This window comes from Vigna radiata, chromosome 6 (assembly GCF_000741045.1).
Source record: "Vigna radiata var. radiata cultivar VC1973A chromosome 6, Vradiata_ver6, whole genome shotgun sequence".
NCBI classification, from domain to species: Eukaryota; Viridiplantae; Streptophyta; class Magnoliopsida; order Fabales; family Fabaceae; genus Vigna; species Vigna radiata.
The window spans coordinates 35,293,587-35,312,986 of record NC_028356.1 but is presented as its reverse complement, the minus strand read 5'-3'; positions in this window follow the sequence as shown (position 1 = coordinate 35,312,986).

Below are 19,400 nucleotides of genomic sequence, written 5' to 3'. Positions count from 1 at the left end.
AAGTAAACATTTGTAAAGCTAAAAATATACACAGAAATAAAGATACTTCCTAGTGTAGTATGGATACGCTGAATCATATTAAATTTTTGTGTTATTTATTTCTCTCTTCTTTTATTGTCTTATTCCTAACATCTAGCTCATGGAAAAAAAATCTACTTTTGCAAAAGTATTAATCCAACCAAAAATCTCAATATGCAAAAATGAGACAACTAAAAATTCCAATCTACAAAAATTAAGACAATAAAAAATCCTAATCAAAGTTCACATATGGATCACCTTCGCTATCACAATCTCTCAAAAAACACAAACTCAACGAAAAGCACATAAAACAAATCAAATGCGGAAGAAAGAAAACATATTCATCATTCACTCAATATTGAGTAGTGATAACGACTTAGATTTAAAGGTGTTGGGTAAAGGTATTCAGAAATAAAAAAGGAGGAATAGTGACAAAGAAAGAAGGAAAGTAACTTCTACCATCATGAAATGTTTGGTAAGAATATAAAATTTCAGAAAAAATAACCCTAAACATATATTTAGCCTTCGATTATACGTAAAACCAAAATCTAAACACGTTTAGGCATCAATTTAAAAATAAGCGAACCCAAAACTTTTGTTCAAAAATTAAATAAAAAGTACCAGTATTTTTTAAATTAATAGAAACTTTTAGACATTAGTTCTCAAACAATTGAAACCAAAATGTGTATGTGTTCTAGTTTTTATTAAAATTGAAGTCTAAATGTTTTTAATAATTTAAAAAATGTTACCACATTTTGATTGGTGGTGTTCTCAATAACTTAAAACTAAGACAGACTAATAAAGTTAAACGGGTTTTGTGCACTAACGTAATTTCAAAATTTCACTAAAATTCTTACCAAAAAAAAAAAGTCTTTACAAATAAGTTTTCTTCTCATTGTAATTCAAAATTCAATTACATATGTCAACATCTCGGAAAATATTTGAAAAAATTCAATAATATGAATCTGAGTTTAATTAATAATAATTGTATTTCTTATTAAAGATTGGAAGAACTCGTCATAATATCTATTTATTTATTTATATAAAATCTATTTTTGACTGATTTAGGATTAACACTAATCATGAATTAACATCAGCATTTTAATTTCTGTCGATTTTTTAGGACACTGAATTTTTTTTATTAATTTTTGTGCTAACCTCTATTATATTATTTTAGTTTTTGTATAATAATAATAAAAAAAAAATCATTTCAATTATTATTTCAATAAACAAATAAGTTATACGTCAACAAATTTTAAATTTCATTTTCGTAGAAAACAAAAGCAAGACGAAAATATATTCGTAATATGAGAAATTTTTATATATACACAATTGTATAATAATATTACTATTTCATACAATGACTTTGCTACATATACAATTTTTTATATATACACTCATGATTTTGTATGTTTCTTTTTTAAATTAACCAACAATAATAAAAAATTGTATTACTTCCATCCTCAAACATATAAGGATTTTATTTGATACCTATATATGCAGTAAATTTTACAAATATCAGTGCTTATATAAAATACCCATTCATTTGAACTTTGACAGTGAGCTATAAGGCTATTAAGTTAACTTGAATTGGTCTAAATCTCCCTCTACATACAGCCTTGTCTATTGAGTCTCCTTAATCAAACTATCAAAATCAAAATTAAAATGCAGTTGATAAATTATATATTATACACGTGAAATCTTCAAAGTTATCTAATGTTTTTATTCTTCTAAAGTTTCTTTATAATTACTTTCATCAACTTCCAAATATGACATATTGTGTCAAATATGGCATATTATATCAACTAATTGCATTAATATGATTTTGTTAATAAATATTGAAAGTAACTTTGCCAAAAGCATGGAGGATATATAAGGAAGAATCTCAGTCATACGTACATGAAATTTTAATCTCTTCATATATGCTCTTTTGTCGGAAAAAATAATAATTACGCTGAACTCTTGCCACAATATGGAATTTTCTTGTTAAATACGAAAATAAATTCATAAACTATGTGGTTTTTTTTCTCAGTTAATCGATGGTTAAATTTTCAAAAAAATACGCTAATTATAATTAGAGAATTAGCTTTAACTAATATAGACTTTTACAAACATACAGTTGCTTAATAGTTGTACAACTACCTTCTTTTGGTGCACGTAAGAACATAAAGTTATTTATAAATCATGAATCCATTTCCAAGCTTAATTATGCAGACATGGATCTTATTTGAAAACATGAACACAAGCTATATTATGTATAACACGCAATCTGGACTACATATATTGTGGACATTCTGTTCCACCCGTTGTCAGACCATTATCTGATCATCTATTGATTCTAAGCTCACGCTTGAGATGTCATACCTCGGTATGGGATGTGTTAGAAATTTCACATTGAAAGCTAATTCATAATATATAAATGGGGTGAAAATCTCATTTTACAATCCGGTTTTGTGGGTGTTGAGTTAGACTTAAAAACCACCTCATATATATATATATATATATATATATATATATATATATAATTATATTATTGGAAAACGGATAATTTATTTTCCAAAACCACGAGAATGAAGATACTCTAGGAGAGAGTCGATTTCCTCACCGCTGATTTGACCGTCGTGGTTGGCATCAATTTTTCTAAAAGCACGTTTGGCTCTCCAACCAGGGAAGAAGGAACCTAAGTCTTTGAGAGCATGCTTCAGTTCTTCTTTGTCGAAATGACCATCTTTGTTTATGTCTGCTTCTTTCAATACATTCATTATTTTGTGCATCGTGACAGTCTGAGGAAACTCCTTTTCTCTCGACACAAATGTTGTCTTTAATGGTGTGTTGGAGAGAATTCTCATCTTTTGGTTTCACTAACTGCTCTTTTGATCTTTCTGAAAAAAGAGTGAGAATGGAAGAATGGCTATGGTTTCACCAAATGCTAGACTGAGGCTATTTTATAGAAGCTATTGTCACTTCAAGAATCTTATCCTTCTAAATCAATATCACTCTCCTTTTAACTCTTTTGAGATTTTTAAAAATAATTTTAAATCTAATTTAATTTCATATTAAAAAAAACAATTTATTATAATAATAAATAACCGTTATTGTGTGTTATGTTATTATTTTATTTCCATAAAAGTAAACCTAATAATTGAGAAGATACGTAAATTATTGATTTAAAAATGTGAGTCTGAGTTAATACCTAATTAAAAAAAGAAATGATATGCCATTGAATTTGTTTAATTAGCCAACTGAGGTATGCATGCATATCTCAGCAAAGCATGTAAGAAAAGGAATCTATGTCGTATGGATGGTTGATATCATATATTCCAATTTCGCAACAGAAAGACTACCAGATCTCCCAATATTTAGGTTAGTGAAACATAACAAAATTAAAACATACATATATGAGATTATAGATTATTTGTTGAAATAAAAAAGCATTAAGAATTCAAAAGAGACTAAGTTTTATATATTTAAGTAAAAATTAAAATATTGAATAATATATAAAGATGAAAACAGCCTTATAAATTATTTTTTATTTTTTTTCTCAACTGATTTAGTGGTAAAGTTGAAAAAGATGGTGAGAAATTGAATTCAACTTTTTTTTCACTTGAAAGATATAAGGTTTTGATTGGATGGTTTAAAAAGAAGAATAAAAAAATGTTGTGAATTCAATTTTTTCATTAGTAAATATTAACAATTAACATTGTCGATAAAATAAAAAAATAATTTTTTTTATATAAATTAATTTTAAGGTTTATATATATCTAATAAACCCTCTTTCTAAATATTCATAGTGAAGAAAATATTTTAAAAACATATTTTTCTAGAATACCACATAATTTGCTATAGCTAAGAATGATTCATTTTATACACTTAGGCAGTGTGCTATGAGGTTATTAAATCTCCCTGTTGGCAGTCTTATTTATCAAGTCCATCACTTTAATCAAACTATATATTAAAATTAAAAATAAAAGAAAGGTGATCAATTATTTATCATACATGCAAGATCTATTCTTATTATTCTTGTCGCGTTGTCTAAATACTTGTGTCAAATATGGCATATGATTCTGATAAGATGGGACCAGTAACACAATTATTTGCATTAAAAAGTTTATTCATAAATAGTGAAAGTAAATTTTGGTCAGAGGATAAAAGATAAGGAAGAATCTCTACCATATGGCTTATATATTATTTCCATTAAATTTTATGTATATTAAATATTTAAAAATTCATATTTTTAATTAAATAAGTTTTTAAGTGTCTTCTTGCTAACTTTTAATTTTTGTAACTAATATAAAAGTATATTACTATATCAACTAATTGAAAACGTATTAAATAATAAAGTTATCATGTTTCCCGAAAATTTTCAAATCATTACTAACAAAAACTAAGAAATTGTTATTGTCACGTAAGTAATGATATCTTACATTAATTATAATATTATTCATATTAATTTCAAAATAAGTTGGTTAACAAGATATTACATATTAATTATAATAAGTATATCAATAGTTAAAAAAAGAAATTAAACAAAAATTATTTAATTAAAAATTATAAAAAAATTTAAATATTTCATGAACTAAAAAATTAATAAAATTTTTAGCAAACATATTTGAAACTCCAAAAAGAAATCAAATGTTAGAACTTAACAAGTTCAAAGCTATACATGCTCCACTTAAAAGATAATTTTTAAAATCATATTTAATTATATAAATATTATGTAATTTGTTAATAAATTAATTAATATTTTTTATTAAATAAATTAAAAATTATTATTTTTATATTTTAAATCAATTATAATTATTGGTTTTCAAATAAATTCGACCAGAAAAAATCAACTCAGGCTAAATAGATTTAGGCTTTTTAGGGTTGGTCCGTATACTCTTAATGACCCAAACAGGTTAAAATTGGGCTAGCCCGTCAGCTTGTAGGCGAATTTGGATAAGTGTAATATTTTGATCGCTATTACTTTCTGCACCATCTCTCAACGTCTTATTATTCACGAATTCATTTTCGAAACAAATTAAGATTAATTCAGAAATACCCCTAGACTACTTTTGTGTTGTAACTCAAGTGAACTTTGAAAAAAATCATATCAAAATTTTAGACCATATATATATATATATATACACACACTTACCTTTGACTGATCAAAAGAGGTCTTTTATTACAATTCCACATCTTTATATATATATATATATATATAATAAGCTAGGATAAAGTTTTAATATATGTAATTGGAAGACCGAAGAGCGAGAAAAAGAATATTTAAAAAAATTGAAATAACTAAAATATGATCATTTTAATCGAATAAATTTTAGAAAGTAAGAAAAGGAGTTTCTCATGCAAATTCTAAATCTTAAGTTGTTCCTATAATCAAGGAGGAACTATTATTTAGCTTTTTAATACAAGTTTTAATCTTTTTTTCGGTAAATTATTTTAAAGAAGTTATTGAAACAAGAAGAAAAATAACTTATAAAATTATCACAAACAAACACTCACACAAACGTTGACTCACTTCTCATAAGATTATTTCAAACTTAACTTTCTCCAACTTCTAAACACAGATATCCTTAGTAAATAACACACACTACAATGATTCCACTTAACCTAAACCTAATTAGGGTTAAGTTAATATTAACCCCAACACCAAGCAAAAGCAAAATCATAGTGTTCATTAAAGAAAGTTGAACTTATTTAACTATAGCTCATGTTCTACCATTATTCATATATGTACATACACACATATAGATATATTTGCGCCACATGAAATGCCTTTGGATGTAGTAAATTCCAAATTTTGCATATATGGGCGTGATGATCCATGGTCCATGATGATGTTATTATTTTAACTTGGTAAAGTTGTTGTACCTAGCAAGAACATAATCAACAACAATGTTGAGTTCTTCCATGTTGAGTTGTCCTTCACGGTTGTCATGTTTCTTCAGGAAACGACCTGCTCTCCAACCTGGTAACTTGGAACCAAACTCCTTGAAAGCTTTCTTCAGTTCATCCTTGCTCAGATATCCATCTCTATTACAATCTGCTTTTATCAAAATCTCTCTTATTTGATTTTCTGTCATGATTATCTTTGGAGGCAGGTTCTTGTATGGATCCGTAGTAGGGATGAACACAGGCATTTTGATCTTCTTTTTCTTCTATCTCTAGCTTGATTGTGTTTATGGGATCTCATGCTTTTGGAAAAGCCGAGATGAAAGGATTATATAGCAGAGTTTCCTGCTTCTACTCCTTAATCTTTTATTATTATTTGATACTTTTTATACTTTTGATTATGTTATTTATCATTATTCAAATGTTAATGACGTTTCTTTAGATAAAAATAAATAAATTAGAGTGAGAGAGGAAAAGCATTTATTTATATCATATACGTTCTTAACACATTTAGTAAATAAATAATAATCAGATATATAATTGCTTGAAGATTTATCATTTAGTATAATGACACTTGTAGCTAGATACGATCCCAAAGTTTTACTTTTTAACTAACATTATCACATTTAATGATTGTAAATAATGTAATTAGTTTTGTTATTCTAAAGATGCAATTATTTTTGTTCTCACCAGATTCTTCAGACAAAGGTCTTAAATATTCTGTGCTTGACGGGATTCATCTCCCTTTTACATAATTATTATATAAAAAGGGAAGCCAAAGAATAACTAAGAAGATAAAAACATCAAAGATATAAATATATATATTTAATTGTTTATATGTAGAGATCATGAATAAAGATATTTAACAATTCAGCTGTAATAACAACTAAAAAGTTTACGAAATAATTAATATGTGAATACAAAATAAAAATAATAATCGTCCTAAATACAAAAAATATATTTATAATTATTATGTAAAAACATATTTTACTTAAATAAAATTACATAAAGAACTTATTTCATTGCTTTACGTAAATATTATTAAACAAAACCGAGTTATAAAATTAGATTTACGTTCATATATATTATAAATTGATTTTATTTATAGTTAAGATAGGACTTTAAATACTTTTTTTTATTTCTATAATTTTATTTTTAAACTACAAATCGAGATTCCAAGTCAAGTTGGTAAAGTGCTCTGCTATTTCTTGTTTTTTTTTCAAGGATTAAAAGTTTGAAAATTAAGTTATTCCAATGTATATATAAAAAAAAAAATAGCTACAAAAAATTAAACAGAATCTCTGACCCTGCCTATGTTGATCACAAGACTAACCAAAAAGATATTCTTGTTTCCATGGTTGATAATTTAGAATATTTTGTTTGCTTTTTGGAGATGGAATGACAAAAGGTGAAAGCACATGACCAAGAATTTGCTTTGAAAGGGAGCATTTCTTTACTGTGTTTTGTAGAATTAAATAAATTTTTGTTTGATGGAAAAGAAAAAAAATAAAAGTTTGATTTTTAAAATAAAGAAAAAATATATAGATAACTTTCAAAACCCTTATTCGTTCTGTAAATTTGCATAATTTAGTACAAGACTTTGATGATCGATTGTTTGTGATAATACAGGATTTCAGGTAAACAAACACTTAAAAATATCTTTAGTTTATTCATCTAAAATTTTAAATGATTTAACTATTATCTTTCTAATCATAGTTAAATTTTATATTTAAAAGTATATATGATAAAAACAACAAAAAATTCGTGTTAAAATAAAAATAATTATTTATATAATAAATATATTAATTAGATTTCTTAAGACGTGTGTTGCTGTTTTCAAGAAGAAAAAGGAATGAAAACCATAATTCATTGAGAATAAACTTTTTGGGCTAAAACATTATGATTGTTCCATGACTTATACATGACAGTTAATAAAAGAACTCAAATAATATATCTACGTAGAAAAAAGAACGTTAAACGAATTTTTTTTACAGGCAAATAGTTATATTAAAGTGGATACAAAATGTACTCTGAACTCAAATAATCATACATGAAAAAAAAGAAAAAGAAAAAAAAAATCTAAGCACACATAGAGATGCAATATTCTAAAAAGCAAGAGCACCAATTTGAAAATTGAAAGCATCTTCCTTGGTGGAAGTCATTATCTATCCAAGACCAAACTTATCCCTAATAGAATCTAATATATTCACTAAATCAACAACATTCTTTTCAAATAAAATACGGTTACACTTACATATCAATTAAAATGGACTAAGTAAATGTATGATGGTCTTGTTGTCATAACTTTTTTTATAAAAAAAAATACCTCTTATAAGAAAAAGAAAATATTTTTTTATGAACTTGTTTTAATTATTTTATGAACTTGTTTCAATCTCGATCGTTGCCGAGAAACATTTTTATTCTGGTTGAACCTTCATTAAAAAAATTCATGTTGAGATCCATCTTGTTGATCCTAGTGAAACCTATTATAATGGTATATGCGGTTGTCAGAGTAACACACAATCAAAACGAAAACAATGTAATTCATAGTAAAAGAAATGTAGTTAATAGATTAAAAAGAAGAAAGGAAATAAGATGTTGACACTTACAGGCAAAGGATGAAGAAGACGAACAGTGAAAATGAAAAAGGATAAAACCCCTTTGTGTCTGACGTGAATCACAGAGAAGAAAACTGAAAATTGTTTTTGTATGTATTACAGCAAAAAGGGAAAAAACAAAAGGTAAATAAAAAGGCTAAAGGGAAGTGGGCTGGGCTTCCAGAACCGGCCCAATAATATACTTTCATCCCCCCCTCAAGCTGGGAATAGATATTAGTCATACCCAGCTTGGATCTGAGATACTTGAAGGTAGATGGAGCGAGAGGCTTGGTGAAAAGGTCAGCAGCTTGTTCATTTGTTGAGATGGGAAGCAACTTTAAGAGCCCATTGTTGATCTTTTCTCTAACAATGTGACAATCGATCTCTATGTGTTTGGTGCGTTCATGAAACACCTGATTGGTGGCAATCTGAATAGCTGAGCGATTGTCACAATAGACAGTAGCAGGTGGAGTAATGGATATGCGAAGGTCTTGAAGGATGTAAGTCAACCATTGTAGTTCACAAGTGACATTAGCTAAAGCCCGATACTCAGCTTCAGAAGAACTTCGAGAAACAGTTTGCTGCTTTTTGGATTTCCAAGAGATTATAGAATTACCGAAGTAGATGGAATAGCCAGTGATGGATTTTCTGGATTCAGGACAGGTAGCCCAGTCGGAATCACTATAAGCTTTGAGTTTATGGGTGTTTTTATTTTGGAGGAAGATGTCATTACCAGGACTACCTTTTAGATAACGAAGGATGCGGTTGGCAGCTTGTTGATGTAGGGTGGTAGGGGTGGAGACAAATTGGTTGAGATTGTTAACAGAGAAAGTGATGTCGGGTCTGGTGTTAGTGAGATATATAAGGCGTCCAATGAGTCTACGGTAGGAAGAGGCGTCTTCATCGTTGAGGAGGTCTCCTTGACTGGATAATCGTGAGGAGTGTGCCATAGGAGTGGGCATAGGGGCANAATTAAGCATGCCAGCTTCTGTCAGGAGATNAAGGGNNTATTTTCGTTGACTGAGGTGAATGCCAGACTTATTACGAGCGACTTCCAAACNGAGAAAATAAGTAAGATCACCCAAATTTTTGATATGAAAGAGATTGTCGAGAGAGGTGGTGACGTGTTGTATCTCGGCGGCGTTATTGCCCGAAAGAACAATGTCATCCACGTAGATTAAGATGNCAGTAGTATGACAAGTATCATGTTTCAGAAAAAGAGANTGATCANCATTGGAACGTATGTAATTATTTGATAAGAGAAAAGTAGAAAGTTTGTCATACCATTGTCGCCCAGCTTGTTTCAACCCGTATAGAGATCTTTGAAGTTTGCACACTTGATTTGGCTTGTGAATAGGGAGACCGGGAGGAGGTTGCATGTAGACTTCTTCATGTAAGTCACCATGCAAAAAGGCATTGTTGACATCAAGTTGCTTTAAGATCCATTGGTTAGAGGCAGCAATGGCAAGAAGAAGACGTAAAGTAGTTAATTTGGCAACAAGGGCAAAGGTTTCAAGATAGTCAAGGCCTTCAAGCTGAGTGTATCCCTTGGCAACAAGACGGGCTTTGAATCTGTCAATAGACCCATCAGATTTATGTTTTATTTTGTATATCCAACGGCATCCAATAACAGTTTTTCCTGGGGGAAGATCAGTGATGATCCAAGTTTTATTGACTTCTAAGGCTTTGAGTTCATCATGCATAGCTTGGGTCCACTGAGGTATTTTAGATGCTTCTTTGTAAGTGCGAGGTTCAGTGGTGGAGGAAATAGATAGAACGGTGTGCCTGAAATCAGAGGAAAGCTTATTGTAAGATATGAAATCAGTAATAGGATACCTGGTGATGTTGTGAGTTTGGAAATCCGTGAGGTATGCTGGAGGACGTTTGGATCGGGTTGAACGTCGGATAGTATCAGTGTGTTCATGAACATTGTTGACATCGTCACTAGAGGCAGTAGGTTGATCAGGATCAACAGTTTGTTGGACGTCCACGTTGTCCTCATTAGTGTTGATGACAGGGTCATTGGGAGTTGGCACAAGAATACGATTATTAGGAAAATTAACATTGTCATAATCATGATGATAATTNTGAGGAATAGGTAGAGAAAGAGAGTTAGAGTCATGAATATTATTGTGAGAAGAAGTATATGGAAAGCAATCTTCATGAAACAACACATTACGAGAAATATCTATCTTATGATTTTGTAAATTAAGAAANTGATAACCTTTTNTGTGTTGTTTGAAGCCAAGAAAAACACCAGGAACAACTCTTGCATCAAGTTTCTTCCTGTTGGCAGCTAANGTGGAGACATAACAGAGACAACCAAACACACGTAAAGCAGATATATCATAAAGTTCACCATTTAATTTTTCATAAGGAGTAGCATTGTTAAGTAAAGGAGTAGGCATACAATTTATCAGTAAGGCAGCATATTCAGCAGCAAAACACCAAAAAATAGTAGGTAAATTAGCTTAAAAAAGGAGGGAACGAGTGACATTCAACAAATGCTGGTGTTTTCGCTCAACAATACCATTTTGTTGTGGGGTTTCATTACAAGTGGTTTGATGGTTAATGCCTTTAAGGGAAAAGAAGTTATGCATGGCAAATTCAATTCCATTATCAATATGTATGGTTTTAACTGTTGTGGAAAACTGGTTTTCTACATTAGTAATAAAATCAATAATGGTTTTTCTAACAACAGATTTATTAGGCATGGGTATCAACCAAGTGTATCGGGAGAAATCATCCACAATAGTCAGAAAATACTTAAAACCACGCATAGAAGTAATATTACAAAGACCCCATATATCAACATGAATAAGATCAAAAGTATTCATTGTATTAGAGTTGCTATCATGAAAAGGTAACTTTTTCTGTTTTGCACGATGACAAGTATCACACATGTATGTAGGATGATGAACAATGAAAGGGTATTTAAGTTTGAGAGTATGTAATCTGATATCAGAAGGATGTCCTAATCGTAGATGCCATAGGCCAGTATCATTTACAGTATTGTTAACAGAACAGACAGTGGGCATATTTGAGGAAAAATCTGAAACATATAGGCCACNAGTGAGTTTAACTATAGAAATCTTCTCTTTGGTCTGAATGTCCTGTATAGTACAGCCATGTAAAGAAAAAGTCAGTTCACAATTATTGGAATAAATTAGTTTAGATATAGAAATAAGGTTAAACGAAAATTGTGGGACATAGAGAACATCAAAGAGTTGGATCTTACTGTTGAGGTTAACAGTTCCAGAATACTCAGAATAGACAATAGTACCATTGGGTAAAGCAATTTGAATGGGTTTAATTCTTTTATAAGAAGAAAANCTTTTTAAAGAAACACTTATATGATCTGTAGCTCCAGAATCAAGAATCCATTTATTTTTAAAGGATTTAGAAGTAAGAGTAGGAATGATATTACCTGAAAAAGCTTGATTTGCAGAAACAGAGCCAATGTGATGAACTTGGGCTGAAGTAGAGGAGTCATTCAGATTGTGATTTTTGAAGAGATTAGCCAGTATTTGAAATTGTTGTGATGTAAGACGAATGGATTCAGTATTGTCCGAATTGTTTTCTTTAGTATTTCCATTGTCTTCTTGAATAAATGTTTGATGAATCTGAGCGCTCTTGTTGTAGAGTTTATGTCTTGGAGGGTATCCATGCTTTTTATAGCAGACTTCCACCGTATGACCACTTTTATTGCAATGAGTGCAGTGTCTTCTATTATTCGGAATATTTCTAGAGCTTCTATCTGAATTAGGAAAACCATTTTTGCGGTAACAAATAGCTTCGTTGTGCCCATATTTGCCACAATAATTGCAAGTGGTGGAAGAGGTTGAAGCGGTGTAAGCGGTGACATTATTAGAATTGTTGTTATCTTGAATCTTGGNCGCGGCAACCAGATTTCCAGAAGAAAATTGTCTTTCTTGNTGGGCCACTAAGGAGAAAACTTTGGTGATGTCCGGAATGGGATCCAAAAGGAGCACATGAGAAGTAACATTGGTGAAATGATCATTAAGCCCACGCAAGAACTGCATAACTTGGTCTTCCTGNTTTCTTTGTTTNAAGATTNTCAAAACTTGACAATTACAGTCTGGTTTACAGGTACAAACAGGTTCTGATTGGAAATTTTCAATTTCGTCCCAGAGAATGCGAAGTTTTGTAAAGTATTCGGAAATGGTGAGGTCACCTTGGTGAAGAGTAGCGATATCATGTTGAAGGCCTGAAATGCGAGATAAGCTTCCTTGAGAGAACTTGTTCTTTAGATCAATCTAGATTTCTGAAGCGTTGTTCATCCATATTATACTTTGACGAATGTTCGTAGAAACAGAATGGACAAGCTACGATACAACCATGTTATTCCCTCGAATCCAGGCAGCGTGTTCGGGCTTATCGGCGGCAAGTGGTTGAAGATTTCCAAGAACAAACTCAATCTTGTTTTTGGCACTAAGAGCCGTCAACATTGAACAACTCCAAGAATGGTAGTTGGTATCGTCAAGAACGGGCGAGACAAGAGCAGTAGCAGGATTTTTACTCGGATGAATGTAGAGATAACTGTTGGCTTCTGCCATTGCAAAAAAAAAAAAAAACAAGAACAAGAGAAGGAGAAAGAAAGGAAAAGAAGAGAAAAAGGAAAAGAACACAGAACGCGCAGCAGAGCCCTTCAAAGAAAGAGCTCTAATACCATATTATAATGGTATATGCNGTTGTCAGAGTAACACACAATCAAAACGAAAACAATGTAATTCATAGTAAAAGAAATGTAGTTAATAGATGAAAAAGAAGAAAGGAAATGAGATGCTGACACTTACAGGCAAAGGATGAAGAAGACGAACAATGAAAATGAAAAAGGATAAAACCCCTTTGTGTCTGACGTGAATCACAAAGAAGAAAACTGAAAATTGTTTTTGTATGTATTACAGCAAAAAGGAAAAAAACAAAAGGTAAATAAAAAGGCTAAAGGGAAGTGGGCTGGGCTTCCAGAATCGGCCCAATAATATACTTTCAAAACCTTCATTAATTTTCCCTGTTGAGTTTCATCTCAGTTCTTGTCGAACCTTCATCAACAATTCCCTATTGAGATCCATCTTGATCTAGGTCGAACCTTCATAACAATTTCTAGTCAAGATCTATCTTGGTCTTGGTCGAACCTTAATCAAAACTTTCTTATTGTGATCCATCTCAGTCCTGGTTGAACCATAAGTTCCTAACCAAGGTCCCCATTAGTCCTAGTTGAACATGCTTCTAAGTTTCTTGCCAAGTCTACCTTGGTCATGGTTGAACTATTCGAACCTTCATCAAATGTTTGCTACTAAGATCCATCTCAATCTTGGTTGAACCTTAATTACCTCCCACTAACAAAACTGGCAGTCTAGTAATGTTCCAATCAAGTCTCTTTGTCTCTTTGCTCCTCAAGGTTGGAGGGCTAGTATACTTGTGGGATGAGATAGCCAAAGAATATGAAATTATCTTTGCACTACTATACATCCTATCAACCCATTGTAGCCTAGGTCATCTTGATAGACTCTCATTTTGGTCATATCAAGTCTGGGAGTTAGTGTACTATAAGTATCTAAACCACCTTTGCTCACACATCTTGGATCATCCTAGCATAAGTTGGTATGATACATCTCAACCTATAATGGTTTGGTACATCTTATATGTTGGCCTTATACATCTTAGCATATGTCGGCCTGATACATCTTATCCTATGTTGGCCTGATACATCTTGACTTATGTAAGCCTAATACATCTCAATCTAGGTTGGTTTTGTACATCTTAGCCCATGTTGACTTAATACATCTTAACCTATGGTGGCTTGATAGATCTCAGCTTATGATGGCTTGAAACATTTCAACCTATAATGGTGTGTAATATTATGGCTTAAGATGACTTTCGAACATCTCGACCTATGATGGTCGGGTACATATTGTCACGCCCCAATTAAGGTAGGGTGAACACTGTTTTCCAAAAACACGTTGCTTTTCCAAAAGCGTGCGGAAGCGTACATACATTTTTTTTTTAAAACCAAACAAGACGTCTTATACCTTTTATTGGAATTCAACATTTGCAAAATAAAATTTAAACATAGTAGCATAATTCTCCAGCTCCACTGAGGGAATAATATAATTGCAGTTTAGATAACATTTAATTTATTCAAAACATTCAAAATCCCATTCTGTTTTCCCCACTCGCGGATCCTCGCATTACGCTACTCCTTCTTCCTTTGTCACATCATCTACTCACGTATAACATCACGCGTTATACGATCATCGCATTCACATGCACAAACACAAACACAAACAACAGGGTGAGCTAACTGTCACAAACATACAAATCGTTCACAGTCCTTTATAATATATTTACAATGTTCGATACAGTTAATCACACTATTAAACATAATATAACAATATTATTCTTCAGTAAAAGAATTATCATCTCACTTATCAAAGTGTCACAACCTCTCCTTTTCTGACCTACTTACCAAAGTAGCGCAATACCCGTTTCACTTGTCTACTTACCAAAGTAGAATGTCGTCAGATTATTCTACCTACTTACCAAAGTAGCGTAGTACCAATTCTTCAACCTACTTACCAAAGTAATTCAATACCAATATCTCCCTGCCCACTTACCAAAGTAGCGCAGACCAACATACTCCTGCCTACTTACCAAAGTAGCGCAGACCAACATACTCCTGCCTACTTACCAAAGTAGCGCAGACCAACATACTCCTGCCTACTTACCAAAGTAACACAGGCAACCATAATTACATTTGTATGACATATTAATCATAATTAACCACAACTCATTCCAAAACCAATCATACTCGACAAGCATATGAGAATCAATTAATGTTTCTCAATTCCATTTTGTCTACTTACCAAAGTAGCACAGCTCCACAAAATTACATTTTTTATTTTTTTAACATATCATTCATAACAAATCTCATGTTATCTCAACAACCAATCCCAAACCAATCATGCTCAAGAAGCATATAATAACCAATCAACATTTCTCAATTTCAATTCTATCTACTTACCAAAGTAGCATAGATTAACCAAGTTACATTTTTATAACTTATCACACATAATCAATTACAATCCATTTCATCTAGCAATCCCATTCCAGTCATGCTCAACAACCAATTAATAATCAACATAATATCAATTCAACATATCATCAATTCGTTTTGCCTACTTACCAAAGTAGCGGATACTCAAGAGAATACTCATCTCCAAACTCAATTCACAATCACAATCTAATAATCCTTAATCATACTTAACAAAGTATTTCACATACATCTCCTTATCAACGCAATTAAACTTACAGTTTAATTATCTTCAACCATACTTAACAAAGTATTTTCACATATATTTCTTTCCTTGTATTTCTCAACACATCATTCTCAATTAAACTTACTTAGTTATCCACAACCATACTTAACAAAGTATTTTCACATATATTTCTTTCCTTGTATTTCTCAACACATCATTCTCAATTAAACTTACTTAGTTATCCACAACCATACTTAACAAAGTATATTCACATACAACTCATTTCCACATCACTTAATCCATCATTCACAATCAAATTCACAACTGTCTTCATGGCAACATTGATTACCAAAACTTAGGTAACTCAAACAGCTTGGAGACCATCACCAATGGTTCCGGAAGGGTCAAAAACCTCCAGAACGACCTAAAGAACGTCCAAAACGGACATCTGTAACCCCCAAAACCTCCAAAAACAAATTCAGCAAAGTGTTGGTGCATCCAGTTGCGCTGGAGCGCGACCAGGGGCGCTCGGGCGCCATGACAGCGACCAGATTCGGGTTTTCCACCCAGATTTGTCCAGATTTGATTTCTCAACTCAGATTTGCCACTTCTAACATGTTTTCAAACATATTTGGAGTCTAGTATCACTCCACAATCAATCACAAATATCACAAACATCAATACATCCAATCTCATACAAAATCAACTCTTTTCATTACACATAAAACATATTTTTCTCCATAATTTTTCTAGCACATTTAAACAACATGTTAATCATTCTAACAGCCCCTAAAATGTGCTAAATCCANCCCAAAACAGTTCATACCAATCATCCATTTACCCATCATCAAAAACAAATTTGNAAATGCACAATACTCAAGTGAATTTTTCCAACAACTCATCATCAACTTTTCTCAACAAAACATACATTTAAATCTACCAATTTTCAACACATAAATTTTTATAACATCAATTAACTTACTNTTTTANTCATTATACTTCCATCTTGCCAAGTATCTCCACACCACAAATCAATTGATCCATCCAAAATTCATCAATCATCCAAAACAAACTATTTTCGCACTTCATGACAAAGTGAGATAAACTTCCATGTTTTCAATCCAATTTCATAACCAAATTCATTCAAAACTTCCCTTCCACACATATCAACATACAAAAACGAAATTCCACCATCAATTCATCATAGATCCATCAATTCCCACCAAACTTTCATCATGTAATTTAATCAAGATTCAAAGATCAAAGTTGTAGTAAAAGATCCATTCAAATCAACTTCTTGAAATTATACCATGCAAATCTCAATTTCTCATTCTCAAATCTTTAATACCCAACTTCCACCCATAAGAAACAACATACTCATCAAGTAAATTCTGCACATACAAAAAAAATAAGAGACAAGTTAGCTCCCCTTACCTCTTGAAGATCTCTTTTGGACACTTCAACTTCTTCTTCCAAGAGAGCAACTCTTCTCCCCCTTGCTAGACCAAGTCATCTCCCATCCTTTGGACACTTAGAATTTTCGTGCTCTCCTCTCCAAGAGCCTCTTTCCTCTGCCCAAAAACTCCAGACCAGATTTTAGGCTAAAAGAAATGAGCCTAGACAGCCAAGGACCCACCTCCATGATGTTTAGCAATAATGACCAACCCATGGACCATCCTAAATCCTTTTCCAGCCCCAAAACATGGAAGGAATGTCTATAAGGGTCCCCAGAAATATTCCCATGAAAATAAATCCAGCCTACCTACTCCAAAAGTCACAACTTGTAAAATTGCACTTACCATTCACGCTGCACTTTAGTTCCTGGACAGTAGAACTGTCACGTTTTTCCCACTTCGGTTAAATCCCTTCCCGAAGTCAAAAATATGCGTATGAGTAGTCAAATCGAAGCTCTTTGAGTCTAGTTTTCAATAAAAAAAGAATCAACACATTTGGAGTTTTATAGAGATAGTAATGAGCAATTTAGTCAGCAAAGGTCAAATCTGGAAAACACCAGAACGTGAGTAAATTTACGAGTTTTAAACATTTTACTGCAGTTAGTATAGTTGTCCAAAAATTATGATTCTGGTGCCCCAAGAAAGATGTTTAAGTCTAGAATCCAATAAAACAAGAATTAACTAATTCAGAGTTCTGTGGAGAGAGTTATGAATAAAACACTGACCAAAGGTCAAGGCTGAAAATTACCAGAACGTGAGTAAATTTACGATTTTTAATAATTTTACTGCGGCTAGCCCCGTTGTCCAAAAATTGTGATTTTAGTGTCCAAAGAAAGATATTTGAGTCTACTTTCCCATGGAACAAGAATCACCTCAATTGAAAATCTGTAGCAAAAGTTATAAATAAAATAGTAAACCATATCAAAGTTGACAACATTCTATTTTATTTAATAACTTTAACTTTTTATAGCTTGGTAATTTCTTGAGCTTCTAGGGTCTTACGCATATCAACCTATGATGGCATAAATGTTCTTAGCCTAAGATGACTCAAACAGTTTTAGTTAACTTGAATATGATTTAAGGTTAAGAAGGGTCATATAAGTTGTTAATCAAGATTAATTAAGGTAATTGTTCACAAGTCCAAGCCCAACTAAGTAAAGACCCATAAATCTAGTATAAATAACACTATTCATGAGACACAAGCAATCTTGATTTTGAGAGACCTAAAACATCTCCATTTGAAGACGTAAAGTTGAAAACATACCTCCTCTCAATATGAGTTTACATCAAAGTCCTAAAACATTTCGATTTGAAGACTAAGAAGTCTTGTCTTTGCTAAAAGGAGTTTTTACAAACTTTAATTTCGTTCTTGCAACAAGTGACCTTCAAAACATATAATTCTATAATTCCCCACACGTAAATCTTAAGAAAAAAAAAAACTAAGTACTAAAAATTGTAAGCATTAAACACAATTGAGAATGTCAAAGTCTTTGGTTACTATTGTCTGAAAGTATATGAAAAAAAAAGGTAATGATATTGATTATGTATACCGGACATACTTTAAAAAGATATTACACTTTAAAAAACACAACAAAGTTTATTTGTATTATGATAATAGGTTATGCAACACAATAAACTTTGTATTATGATAATAGGTTATGCAACACAAGATTTGGTTGAGACAATTATATATTGTTACCAAAAATTCGGATACACAGTAATTTCTCGTTTTACCGACATATATCTTTGACTATGTAACTGCAAAAACCATTAAAGGAAACATATCATTGTGCAACACACCAATTTTTCAAGCATCAAAATGTTTATGCTATATCTATTCTTCGTGATTAAGGTACCTCAAAGGTAATTGCATTCTAGTTAATATTTATTCACTCAAATCCGAATGTTGATCTTGTGCATTTTAACTGGTGTCACATTGCTGAACAGTTGAGAGTTAAGAACAAAGCAACGATGAAATTACCAAACATAAGAGGATGTCCAATTACAATGTAGCATTTGAAACTCAAGGAATTAAAATTTCTATATTGGTAAGATTAATTTAACTTAATATATTATAGTTGTTATAATATCACCCATTATAATTATATAATAATCGAAATTTGGATCTATAATGTCACCCATTATAAGACTTCTTTTGATTT